This window comes from Anabrus simplex, chromosome 14 (genome assembly GCF_040414725.1).
Source record: "Anabrus simplex isolate iqAnaSimp1 chromosome 14, ASM4041472v1, whole genome shotgun sequence".
NCBI lineage: Eukaryota > Metazoa > Arthropoda > Insecta > Orthoptera > Tettigoniidae > Anabrus > Anabrus simplex.
In genome coordinates, this window is record NC_090278.1 from 54,898,684 (window position 1) to 54,912,965 (window position 14,282).

Genomic DNA, 14,282 nt, shown 5'->3' on the forward strand with positions numbered 1-14,282 from the left:
AAGATCTTAATGTTTCATTGCCATTACGGCTTGATGATTTTACTTCATTTCCTTAGCCTACTACACGTTCTGTCGCAGTGCAAACATCTCAAGAAGAGATGCAAGGTAAAGAAGAAGGAAATTTCAACGCTTCATCGCTATCGAAACAAGTTAAGTTTGTACCTAGAAACGCTACTGCTGAAGCACGTATTACATCAAAACAAGCCCCTACACATCAACTGTCTGCATATAGACTCAAAGTTCACAACAAGCCTCTGTTACCCTATGTAGATATAAGATACTGTAAAGACTCCAACGTACTCGTAAAACGTTTACAACTGCTAAGAGCCTATCATGATGCTGGTTACACACAGTACAAAGGAGATATTTTTGAAATAGAGCATGAATTACGTCGTGTAGGTATTATTAAGTAAGCGCTTACCCTCACCTAAGTCATCCATCTGTAGTATATAGTCGATCGAGTAGCTATATTCGTATAGATTATTTCCCAACATTCTCCCTTCCTTAGGGTGTTAACTCCGCCTCTAGTTGTAGAGCCGTACTCAAGCCCGGATAAAGAGAGGAGAGGCACATTAGAACTTTAGCCCTTTAGCCCATTAGCCCTTTAGCCCTTTAGCCATTTTGCCCATTAGCCCATTAGCCCTTTTGCCCTTTTGCCCATTAGCCCTTTAGCCTATTAGCCCTACAAGGAATGTGCGGTAATCTAATCTTCTTAGAACAAAGGCATCCCCTGACATGTTCTAAACACATGTTGTATCGAGTACCGTGTTCCATTTTAGTCTTAATCACTTATTTAGTGTTCTAAACACTTCAATCAATGTTCCGATCACATGATAAAGTTAACGGCATAGAGTGCAGTGTTCGATTCTAGTCTTGTTATGTTTCTTTAGTGATTTGCAAGTCTAAACATACATAATGACGTCATCACTGCAGCACGTGCTTACTCTAGCTATCCCGATGCAGGTTTAAACTTGTTCGATAGAGCTATGCCTTGACATAAGAGGAGGCCTTAACAGCTTATGTATAGCCGCTATTGTTTAAAGATAGCTGCTGTTAAGAAAAAGCACGTAGAATTTTTCAAATTGCCCGCCACCACATTTCAAAGGTATGAGGTTTAGTGCTGTAAAGATACCTGCACGATGCAAAGCTAGCTTTCTTCATCAGAGCAGCCACCATCTTGTGTGAGCACCTCTAGGCCGTATCATAAGGAGCTGTGTATATTCGCCGTCTTGCCGCTGCTACCTTGCGCAAGCACCCCTAGGGCGTCTCATAAGAGCAGCAGCCATCTTGTGCAAGCGCTCTTAAGCTGCCTCATAAGAAGCTATGTATAGCCGCCATCTTGTAGAATTAGTTAGCCGCCAATGCCAAAGGGCCTAAGTAGGGATCGAACCGTCTATCTCATCATTAGATTATGTTTTTCTTATGCTATCATGTTCGTGATACTGCAAACCTAGGTATCAGGTAGAAAAATTTTATCCGTTTTGCTCTACGATGTACCGTTTTCGAGATATTTAACATTTTGCATTTAAGCCCCAAATTTAATGAATCGAACCTGCACGGCACGTTATACTCTCTACCATAGCTAGACCTGATCATTTTACGAAGACTTGCTTCAATACAAGCTAAAACAGAGCGAATGCCAAAGAGCCTAAGTAGGAACCGAACCGTTGATCTCATCATTAGACTATGTTTTTCTTATGCTATCATGTTCCTCGTACTACGGACCGAGGTATTGGGCAGAAACAATTTTGTCCGTTTTGCTCTACGATGCACCGTTTTCGAGATATTTAACATTTTGCATAGCCCCAAATTTAATGAATCGAACTAGCATGACACGTTAGCCTCTAAGCTAGCTTTCTTCATAAGAGCAGCAGCCATCTTGCGCAAGCACCCTTAAGGCGTCTCATAAGGAGTCGTGTATAGCCGCCATCTTGCGTCCGCTATCTTCCGCAAGCATCCTTAGGGGGTCTCTAGTCATCTTGTGCAAGGACCCTTAAGCCACCTCATAAGAGCAACCGCCATCTTGCGCTAGCATCCCTAGGGCGTCTCATAAGGAGCCTTGTATAACCGCCATCTTGCGCAAGCATCCCAAGGGAGTCTCATAAGAACCTATGTTTAGCGGCCATCTTGCATAAGCACCTTTAATGAGTCATGTATAGCCACCATCTTGTGCAATTGGCGTCGAGAGATGGCTGCTGTAGAATTTTTCTTTTTCAATTATCCGCCACTATATTTCAACTAAAGAGTGTAGCACTGAGGTTTGCGATGTAAGATGGCGGATGACAGCTGACAAAAAGCGCGTGAGTTTGTTTACTAAACAAGAGCACGTGGAATTTTTCAATTTGCCGCCACCACATTTCAAAGGTATCTAGCTAAAGATGGCAGCACGGTGCTCTCTTGGTTAAAGATGGCGGATGACAGCTAACATAACTTTTCAAATTGCCCGCTACTACAGAGGGCAGCACGGTGCTCTGTGGATTAAAGATGGCGGATGACAGCTGACGAAATTGCCCGCATGATAGCAGCACAGTGCTCTATTGATTAAAGATGGCGGATGACAGCTGTCACAAAAAAGCACGTGGCTTTGTTTCCAAACAAGAGCACGTGGAATTTGCCGCCACCACATTTCAAAGGTATCTAGCTAAGGAGTGCAGCACTGAGGTTTGTGATGCAAGATGGCGGATGACAACTGTCAGAAAAAAGCACGTGAGTTTGTAGAGTACGTGGAATTTGCCACCGCCACAAAGAGGGCAGCACTGTGCTCAAAGATGGCTGCTGTCACGTGGAATTGCCTGCCACCACATTTCAAAGGTATCTAGCTAAAGAGGGCAGCACGATGCTCAAAGATGGCTGCCGTCAAAAAGCATTTTTCAAATTATCCGCCACCACATTTCAAAGGTAAGTAGCTAAAGAGGGCATCACTGTGCTCTATGGATTAAAGATGGTGGATGACAGCTGTCAAAAAAGCACGTGGATTTGTTTACCGATTCAAATCTCGCGCTAGTAAGGTTAAGTTGGTAGCACTAAGGTTTAGGCCCGTTAAGATGGCAGCACTGCTGATGACAGGTGACGAATTTGCAGCTACTGCTATAAAGAGGGCAGCACGATGCTCTGTAGTTTAAAGATGGCGGATGGCAGCTGTCAAAAAGCACGTGGATTTGTTTACCGATTCAAATCTCGCGCTAGTGAGGTTAAGTTGGTACTACTAAGGTTTAGGCCCGTCAAGATGGTAGTACTGAGGTTAGCGATACGTTGTTGTCTGTCAAAAAGCACGTGGCTGTCAAAAAGCACGTGGATTTGTTTACCTATTCTAATCTCGCGCTAGTTAGGTTAAGTTGGTACTACTGAGGTTTAGGCTCGTCAAGATAGCAGTACTGAGGTTAGCGATGCGTTGTTGTCTGTCAAAAAGCACGTGGCTTTGTTTACCTATTCAAATCTCGCGCTAGTTAGGTTAAGTTGGTACCACTGTGGTTTAGGCCCGTCAAGATGGCAGCAGTGAGTTTAGCGATGCGTTGTTGTCGATGACAGCTGTCAAAAAGCACGTGGCTTTGTTTACCAATTCAAATTTCCCGCGGGAGGCGGAGGAGACCTCTGGGAGGCCTCTGGCTGTGGTGGAGGTGGAGGAGGCCTCTGGGAGGCCTCTGGCTGTGGTGGAGGTGGAGGAGGCCTCTGGGAGCCCGGTGGTGGTGGTGGCCGCAGAATCCCTGTGTTATACTACTTCCTTCCATACATGGAACAAATTCGTCATTACATTTTTGGCCATACTCTGTTCTTCTCTTATGTAGTTTTGTTGTTACAAGTGTGTTATATATTATATTGAACTTGTGTTTTTGACGGACTGAAAATATTCTAAGTTATATTTTCTTACCACCAAGAGAAAATCCGCCATCCCATTCCTAAATTGCAGCTTTCATTATGTGCTTGCGACAGTGAAGAGCATACAGCCCCGTCGAACACCTTTCTGGATTTTGAAATTCCCAGACCATTCTTGTCAGCCAAAGTAGATGTGCAGAAACACCAGTGGCGTATCCTGGAATCTCCACTGAGGCATGCAACTAGTAACTATTCAGTTAACACAATGTATTAAGTAAATTTCAATTCTACTCACCCTGATTACATGTAGGTGAACTCGAGCCAAACAGTTTTACTGTAAGTTTCCGGATTGAACGTGCATACACAATTCTTATGTTCTGTTTTTAAATTTACGAGGGCCACCTCTGTGGTGTAGTGGTTAGTGGTTAGCTGCCACCCCGGAGGTCCGGGTTCGATTCCCGGCTCTGCCACGAAATTTGAAAAGTGGTACGAGGGCTGGAACGGGATCCACTCAGCCTCGGGAGGTCAACAGAGTAGAGGTGGGTTCGATTCCCACCTCAGCCATCCTGGAAGTGGTTTTCCGTGGTTTCCCACTTCTCCTCCAGGCAAATACCGGGATGGTACCTAACTTCAGGCCACGGCCGCTTCCTTCCCTCTTCCTTGTCTATCCCTTCCAATATCCGCATCCTCTGCAAGGCCCCTGGGCGAGGTACTGGTCATCCTCCCCAGTTGTATCCCCGGCACAGAGTCTGAAGCTCCAGGATACTGCCCTTGAGGCGGTAGAGGTGGGATCCCTCGCTGAGTCCGAGGGAAAAGCCAACCCTGGAGGGTAAGCAGATTAAGAAGAAGAAGAAGGGGAAGAAATCTACGAGGGAAGGTAGAGGTCTCTAACTATATGAATCTTTTCATCAAACGAACGGCCAGTAAATGGCTTTTCAAACTGATTTACAATTATATCCGTTTTAGACTCATCCATCGTTAGTACCACATGTGCGCAAAATATAATAAAACACCGAAAACGACGAATAGCACAAGAACAGCACACACAGAATGAGCTCACTAATCAGCAAAACACACAATGAATTAACTCACTAGTTAGCCACAACTGAAGCACTGGAGGTAAGTCACCCCAGTGGCATTGGTCAGTTTCGTCACGTTGGGTTCTCGCTGGGGGGTAATCTGTGGGTCCCGTTCGCTGTAACCATGCCGACTTTCTCCAAGTTGCTAACACATGGCAGAGGGTAGCACGGGTATGGGGTGACAAATTCTGACCAAGTTTCAATTGCAGCGACATCGTTCGGAGGGTTTCAGAACTACGTCTGCCACCGAATGCAATTTTAAGATTGAATGCCTTACGTCCTTAACTCCTCCATTTGCTGTCTCTTTCTTCCTAGAGTGGAGTAGACGGGGAGACTACACCAGCACCACACGTAGTCAAGCAACGGAACTAGTACAGTTGCGCGGACCTTTTGAACTTCTGAGAGATGAAATCGTTAATATTTGACTTGAAACAACCTAAAATCGTACATCAGACAGTTCTTTGTGTTATCATAACGCATGCAATGAATGTCTTGCATTCAAGGAGAATACGCCCCTGAGAAACACCCATTTCAAACAAAACTTGCCACATTTTCTCCCACTGAACACAGTCAAAAGCCTTGCGGTAGTTTAAACCGCCCTTGTGTGAGTTTGTAACTGAACTTCTTCGCCCAATTGTATGAAGTCCTAAAAATGGGGAAACTCTAAGGTGAAATTCTATAATATTATGCTTGTACGTGTATTGCTTCCTTTATTTTATCATTTTACTTTGTCGTGTGTTGTTCCACCACATTAACATAAGGTTCTTTAGTTTTTAGAAAAATACTTTGATCTTCATTTCAGGACTAACACAAGTAATTAAACATTGTCAGTATCATGTGTACGCAGACGACATACAGATATATACACATGCACATCCTCGTGACTTACCGACTGCAATAAATAATATGAATGGCGACCTAGGAAGAATATGTAGGTGGTCCGATGACCATGCACTAAAAATCAATGCCCAAAAATCGCAGTGTATTCTTTTAGCTACCCAAAAAACCCACACACGACTTACAGACGGCCATACCCACTCAGTAACATTAAGAGGCACTCAGTTACAATTGAAAGACACAGTTAAAACTTAGGGATGATAATGGATAAAAACCTTAGTTGGAACGATCATGTAACAGGTATATGTCAGCGAGTGTTTTATTCCTTACATTCCCTTAAAAAACTCAGAGATTTACTCCCCCAAAATGTAAAAAAACTGCTTATCCAAAGTATGGTAATGCCAATATTCGACTACTGTGACGTAGTAGACAGTAACCTGAACGCCTCACTTTCCATCATACTCCAAAAGGCACATAACACATGCGTTCGATTTATTTCAGATATACCAAGGTTTAGCCATATTTCTCCCGCATTTGGTAGGCTTTCATGGCTACGCTTAAGAGAGCGACGAAATTTACACACTCTTTCCCTGTTACATCGTATACTGAACCTTAACACACCTGAATACCTTGCCGCACAGTTCCATTACCTAGCATCAACTTCTAGCATTCCTACCAGATCATCATCCACCGCAGTACTAAGCATTCCCATTCACCGCTCAACTGGCTACAGTAGATGGTCACCGCCAGCCGAATTTGGAATTCCCTTCCTGCTGAAATTAGGAGCGTGTCAAACCACCTCTGCTTTAAGAAACTCTGTCAAACCTGGTTAATAAATAATAATAATTTCTTATAACATAGTAGGATTAGATCATAGCTAAGTTATTATGTTAATTAAAACATTTAATTGATACCTTAAGATAACTGGAGATAATTTAGTGTATATTTAACTCTTCATGTAGGTGTATGTATGGTCGGACAGGCTTCATAGCCTGAGTCCCGCCATATAAAACAAGACAATAAATAAAAAATAAAAATAAATATTGTTTATCAATATTATAGATTAGGTAAAATTGTAGGATATAGTTTAGATATAAGTTTCATCATGTTAATTGTAGCTTATCTTTCGTAGTTGCCACTGTAATTGGGACACTAAGTCCTGCAGTGTGCAATAAATAAATAAATAAATAAATAAATAAATAAATAAATAAATAAACAGCAAACGATGAGAGGAAGTTGAAATTCTTTGCTTTTTTTTTTTTTTTTTTCAATCAACTGACGGATGTTTAATATCTCTTCTCTTGTACCTTCATTATTAACACTATTCAGAGGGAAATGTGGAAGTGATGCGGCACTTCGAAAAATGAAGGTATCGGCCAAAGGAAGACAAGGCTTTGTAAACCTAATAACGTCGAGGTCGGAAAAAAAAGTTGACCAAAGGAGGTCGGATAGAATAGATGAAAGTGAGGAGCCTGGTACAAGTAAGCGGCAGCAATGCCAGGACTCAGCTAACGCTTTTTTTTTTACGTCGCACCGACACAGATGGGTCTTATGGCGACGATGGGATAGGAAAGGCCTGGGAAGTGGAAGGAAGCGGCCGTAGCCCTAATTAAGGTACAGCCCCGGCAATTGCCTGGTGTGAAAATGGGAAACCACGGGAAACCATCTTCAGGGCTGCCGAAGTGGGGCTCGAACCCACTATCTCCCGATTACTGGATACTGGCCGCATTTAAGCGATTGCAGCTATCGAGCTCGGTAGGACTCAGCTAAGGGCGACGTGGTCGCCAACCAACGCTCCCAAGTTAAGAGTTCGTGAGACCCCTTTTTAGTCACCTCTTACGACAGGCAGGGGATACCGTGGGTGTTATTCTACCGCCCCCACACACAGGAGGTCCATAATCAGGACAGCCGGCGATGAGGTTCAAACTACTGTATCGTACTCGTCTCTCGATTGCAGAACTTGGCCGTAGCGCGTTGACCATTCGGCTTCATTCTTTTATCTGTTTTCTCCGCGGTAGTTGCACTGTAGTGCTATAGCGGGACTATTGCGCAATGCAGCGCTCGCATTGACTCATTCTTCGGTTCTTCCCTGCCTCTCTTTCCTCCTTGCTCCCCACACATCCTTGAACACTGACGTGGCCTGACCCACTTCCGGTGAGTGACGTAGTTGCAGAGCGGGAAGACCCTTGGATCAATATAACGTTGTTCTTCACTCTGTTAATGATTCTTAACTAGAAAAAAAGCATGAATATGATAAAATAAGCAACTTATTTAGAGAAAGTAAAATAGTGGAGCAGCGTAATAAGAAAAACTATTTGACAACCACCACAGCTACACGTAAGTACGAACTGCTAATGAAATCGAGCCAACGCATTGTCAGTCCTACCAACTACCGCTGAGCGAAAGTTACTAAATTCAAATTCCAGAACGGCTAGAAATGGATCGATACAGTATGTGATAGAGCAGGGGTTTCCAATTTGTAAGGGCTTGAGGGCCATTTTGAAAACCTTAGTCATATTCGCGGGCCGCACTTGAATAAGCCAATTTTCGTAAAATTCTGCAAACAGTACAGAAGCACCATTATGACATAGTATGCATAGTTCAATTGAAATGAGGGTTTGATCATTTTAATTGCTTAAAACATTATTTGAAAATGTCTTAAAGGAGTGAAATTTGGAGCCGGGCTGAGTGACTGAGACGGTTGAAGAGCTGGCCTTCTGACGCCAGCTTGGTAGGTTCTGGCTCAGTCCGGTGGTATTTGAAGGTGCTCAAATTCGTCAGCCTCGTGTATGTAGATTTACTGGCACGTAAAAGAACTCCTGCTGGACAAAATTTCGACACCTCGGCGTCTCCGAAAACCATCAAAAGTAGTCAGTGGGACGCAAAAATAATAAGATTATTGCTTGGAATTTGGATTTGAAATGTTTAAAAATCAAACATAATCTGTTGAGAACAAGTGAATACTTGAAAAGAGGAACTAGTATTTAAGAATAATTAGTTCTGACTTTGGTTTATAAGGTGTATTTAAAAAAAAATGAATACACCGGGCGAGTTGGCCGTGCGGTCAAGGGCACGCGGCTGTGAGCTTGCCTCCGGGATATAGCGGGTACGAATCCCACTATCGGCAGCCCTGAAGATGGTTTTCCGTGGTTTCCCATTTTTACACCAGGCAAATGCTGGGGCTGTACCTTAATTAAGGCCACGGCCGCTTCCTTCCAACTCCTAGGCCTTTCCTATCCCATCGTCCCCATAAGACCTATCTGTGTCGGTGCGACGTAAAGCAACTAGCAAAAAAATAATAATAATAATAATAATAATACGTTTTTGAACGAGCTAATATATATGTTTGTGACTTTTCTTCACATTATTTCTTACAGTGCTCTCGCGGCCGCAAAAATGGCTTCGCGGGCCGCCATTTGGAAACCCCTGTGATAGAGTTTGAATCGTTTTAAAATACCAGCAAACTCGTTAAATCTTTCTCTTTCTATAAAACGTTATCTGACGCTATTATACAGTACGCTAAATAATAAAAATGTCAGAAAATTTCTCGATAACTTCTTATCAAAGTAGTTTCACGACTGTTTAACTTTTCCTTCAAAGGCTGTTTGTTCACTCTGACGATCGTCAGATGCACCGTTAATTTTGACGTGCCGATTTTCGACCTTCAACCATGACGATTCGTTTAAAAATGGTGGCTATGATGTGTAAACACTCCATTGTTCAGTACTAGTTAGAAAATACAGAACTTTTTAAAGCGTTTTGGCGATTTACACGAAGTGTTAAAGTATTTCACCAAAGTTACTTAGATCTAGAACGTGGGAGACAATTTTGATGCCAAATTACTGTATATAGAATTACTGGAAAATCTAGGACCTGAACGTACAATTTCTGACCGTAATGATCATTTCTTCTCAATGGATGACTTCAGTTTCTTAACTACGTACAGGCTTTCTAAGAAGATAGTACTGAAACTTTTAGAGCAAATTGAAAATAGACCGGAATATCCTACTGACAGAAACCATCCGTTAACACCAATACATCAACTACTTTTCTTTCTGGTTCGTTTCAATTGGTAGCCTACTAGCAGTTGTGAATGCCGGTTGCGTAGCGCAAACATATCTATGAAATGTCACTGTAATATTTGTCCCAAATGGAACATAATAATTGCTTTTACACAAATGAAGGGGAAAATCTGCAGTAAATTAAGAAATACCGTCGTTACTAGAGAAATATATACACGTACTTACGGGCTGTAGACAGGGCTCCCTTATGTTGTATACCGCTGCTCGCGCCGTCTTTTGTTTCTTTCTTGAGGTCCAGGACTAGCACCGACGAATGGGAGTGCTATGCCAGTGAATTCTAATTATCTGGACCAATAAATATATATAAATAAATATAATATACATATAAATAGCCCGCCTAGTGGCCATGATCGTTAAGGCGCTGAAGTCTAAAAACGGTCTAACACCGAGGTTAGCCGGTTCGAGTCCCGTTGGTCGAAAAAATTTTCACCATCAGAATGTTGGCCGGCAGGGTAGGGGAGGTGGTGGTATACAATTTCTAATCACTAGATTGCGTGCCAAAAGCCTGGATTAAATTCCAAACCTCTCCGCAGTGCTCATATGGAGTGAGGGCATATGACGCTGTTGATGGTGATTCGTCCGTCGGATGGGGGCGTTAAGCCTTGAGCAGACCCCTTGGTGCTATTCGACAGGAGTAGGCTATGTGCCGGCACCGGGTTTCACCCTCTCCCTACTATCATATATCACGTCATTCGTTTCATCTCTCATTAACTCCTCTGATGAGGTTGACGTCAGGAAGGGCATCCGGTCATAAAAAACCGCCACGACAAATTCATCTCACCTCATACCCGACCCCGTAGGGAAACGGGACAAGGGTTGGACAAACAACAACAAACAATATACATATAAATATAATATACAAATATATTACTTTTTTGTTGAAAGGAAATTACCATGATCCCTGGACCAATAAATATATCATTTAATGAATGAGTTAGGGAACAAACCGAATGAGCAACATGATGAAAACGACACCTAATTAATTCAAACAATTTCAGTGAGCAAAGACATCACACACGAAAGTGTTAGACAAATAAAACACGTACGGAAGCGCTGCGACGTAGCAGAAAAAATAGTTGTAAGGTAGTAAAGTATGTATCCATATTATTCTCTGCAAGTAAAAAATTCCTTAATTTGTCGCAGATTTTAGACTTTATTTGTGTAAAAGCAATTATTATGTTCCATTTGGGACAAACATGACAGTGACATTTCGTAGATATGTTTGCGCTCCGAAACCGTGAATAGCGTATTAAATCAACCATCTGTCGCTATATTAGGAAAGTTTCTGAAGCAATTGGTTCTTTGAGACCCCTGTATGTGTGTTTTTCATAAGGTGATGAAGCTTGTTAAGTTATTCGGGATTTTTATATGATTAGCAACTTATCTGGTGTATAGTAATTTAGGGATATCTCGACACGCTAAGCAAAAACCTGTAATTTCGATAATGCTTTATTTGCAAAACAGTTCAATTTTTACCTGGTGAATTTGTAGACAGTTAGTGTATGTTTTCTATTATTAATGGCCAAAAATAAAACGTCATATCATTGTAAATTAGAAAATAAATAAACGATGCAAAAATGTCCACTTCTCCCGCACTTAGGGAGAACCTGACACTAGGTAGGACCTCGGAAGAGTTACACAGCTATTGTACACAGTGGGCACATATAAACTGTTCGTCGTTTCCATTTTCTACACACATCTCGTGGAACCATTTCCTGCATTCCCCACTACACTGGACCCATGCCTCATTTCGGTTGTCGTCATAGAAATAGCCATCACATACTGCGCAGTAATTCTCAGAGCAATTAAGACTGCTTGAGGAACTAGCTTCCCCACTACCAACACGCCGAGTTCTCGTTGTTTTGTTTAGATTTGAGGGATTCTGTTCATTTCCGCGTTTCCTCTTCCTTAACTTTTGTCGGTAATCCTGAGAAGTCACCATGGCGGATTCTTGCACTCTTCTTCCTCTTCCTTTTCCAGATAGGAGTCATAATATCGGAAGAGGAGATAACTCCTGGACTGAGCAACTCGGAGGTGTAAATGCACGTGAGGCTTCATGTTCCTGTGATAATGTAGGACTACTGGCCTTAGTTTCGACAGCAATATCTTCTCCAACATGTACGTGATTTGAACCATTTTCTTCGTCTTGCACAAGGTCGTATTCAAAAATGTCTTCTTGGAGGATATCGGGATTGTACGGATAAATGACAGTGTCGAGATCTCACACGCTTGTCATGTCGACATCTCCCCGAGTTACATTGGCAGGCAAGAGGTGGCAGCACTTACCACGCTGAATGATTGGCGATTTGGAAATGACATGGCCGCTTCTCCAAAACGTGCTTTGTGCGCCTAACCTCAAACATTGCCTTAAAAATATCGCATGTCTACGTATTTTGTTCTACAACCTACTCATTATCTTATAGTACGTTACTTTTACATCATATATCACTTACATACTCACCTTCAACTATTCAGATGTCTTGTATTTATAGTGATAATCGTCTGCTACCAGGATCACCATGAGCACAACACCCTACGGCTCCAATACATGTAGTTACTAGTTCGACCTGTAGAGTACTGTGGTTACCAGGGGCGCTAAGCTTAAAAGTGTCGAGTTCTCCCTCATGTCGGGATCTCCCTAAGTTACCTTAATAGGTGCCATCGACTGTACACACATACCTATACTGTCTCCTGGTGGGCATAATGCAGAAGTTTTCCTCAACAGAACGTTCTCTTTCTCAATTGATATACAGAATATTTGTGATGCCAATTTACTGATAAGGGAAATTGTTGCTAGATGGCTTGGATCGGCTCATGATAGTATTAGCCTACTTTTGATAATTCTGAAATTAGAGTTAAGCGTGAGACGGGAAGAATCCAAGAAGGACATATCCTAGGGGATAATGGATATCGACCTACACATTTTCTTCTTACGCCATTCTTAAATCCACGAAATCAAGGCGAGAAAAACTACAACAGAACCCGTATTAAGACAAGAAACACTGTTGAACGACAAAATGGAGTGTGAAAAAGGAGATTTCTGGCCTTACCACTGGCTTTAAAAACAACTGAAACAACATCTTTATCTGGCTGTGCTACATAATATTGCTATGCAAACAAAGGAAGATGACCCCCCCCCCGGAAGATGAAGGACTCCATTACTACCTGTACTACCTGGAAGAGAAAAAACGACTCAACAGGAATTATTTAGTCTTCGAGGAAATTCATGTACATGGCTTAGCAGATCAAGCTGATCCTCCAGTTCGTAATCGGAACAGAATTGTTGAAAACCACTTCCATTAAGATACTGCTTTAAAAGAGAAATAAATGTAAACCATACGAGTGCTTTATAACTAATATAACATAAATAAGCACACACTTTATTGTTTGTATAGCACGCAAGGTGTAGGAAATGTTTAATGTGACTGTACGTTTGTTACTAATAAGTTAGAGGCTAATGTTACTTAGGTGTAGTAGGTTAATGAATTCGTCGAAGTATGAAATATGAATGAATAGTGGTTACAGATACGTTTTCACTATATTTAAAAAAGGATCCTTGAGACAGCATACAATTTAGCCCATTTTCTCTTCAAATAACATGAAAGTTTTGCCTCACTTTTCAGTTTTATTAATCGAGAAATGGTAATCAGAACGAACGATAAAACTGGATATATCGCCTCGCCTCGGTACGGATCACGAGATTTCCATGGCCTTCTAACCTGTTGTAAAACCAAGACCAGCTACAATATCCAACGAGCTAGAATTAGCTCGTTGACAATACGTTAGACCAGGGCCTCTCAAACGCTCAAAATCTCACGAGTGCAAACAGCGGTGCAGAGTTCCTGTGCACAGTGCATCGGTACCGCTAGGCTCGGCTCGGACCAATGCTTCGTCTCTTGGCTAGTCGGCTAAGCTTGGCTCAACTCGGCTCGGATTTGGAGCGCTACGGAGCAAGTGAGGAGAGGGAGACAGGGGGAGAGAGCGAGGCAGGCGTGGGAAAAGAGAGAGACAGCGCTATTACTCCAAATCGAGGAGTGGGGGTCTGCACTCTGGTCAACCAAGCGAAGTAGTATTTTGCACCGTGCACAGTGCATGCACCAGGCGCATGCACCTTGACAGGCCCTGCCTTAGACCTTAACCGACCTATCGAAATTGTTCATAATGGCGGCAATTGGAGTGCTAGCATGGGTTTGTTTTGATTTGTTTTGATTTTATTTGCTTTATTTACGGAAATTTGAATATTATTAATCGTAAATTACATATTTTATTTATACTCCTAAAGAGGCTATAGAGCATCTTTCAGTGCTGTTAGAAGCTGTTTGTTCTTAAAGAGCTTATTTATTCGAACAATGTCGGTGGTGGTTCTCGTATTCTTCTCTGAAAGTATTTTCTTTATATTTTCAGTTACCTGTGCATTATGTTTAAAGCCTGGATGTATGTCCAATTACAGGGTTGGTGCACAAGCATCTGT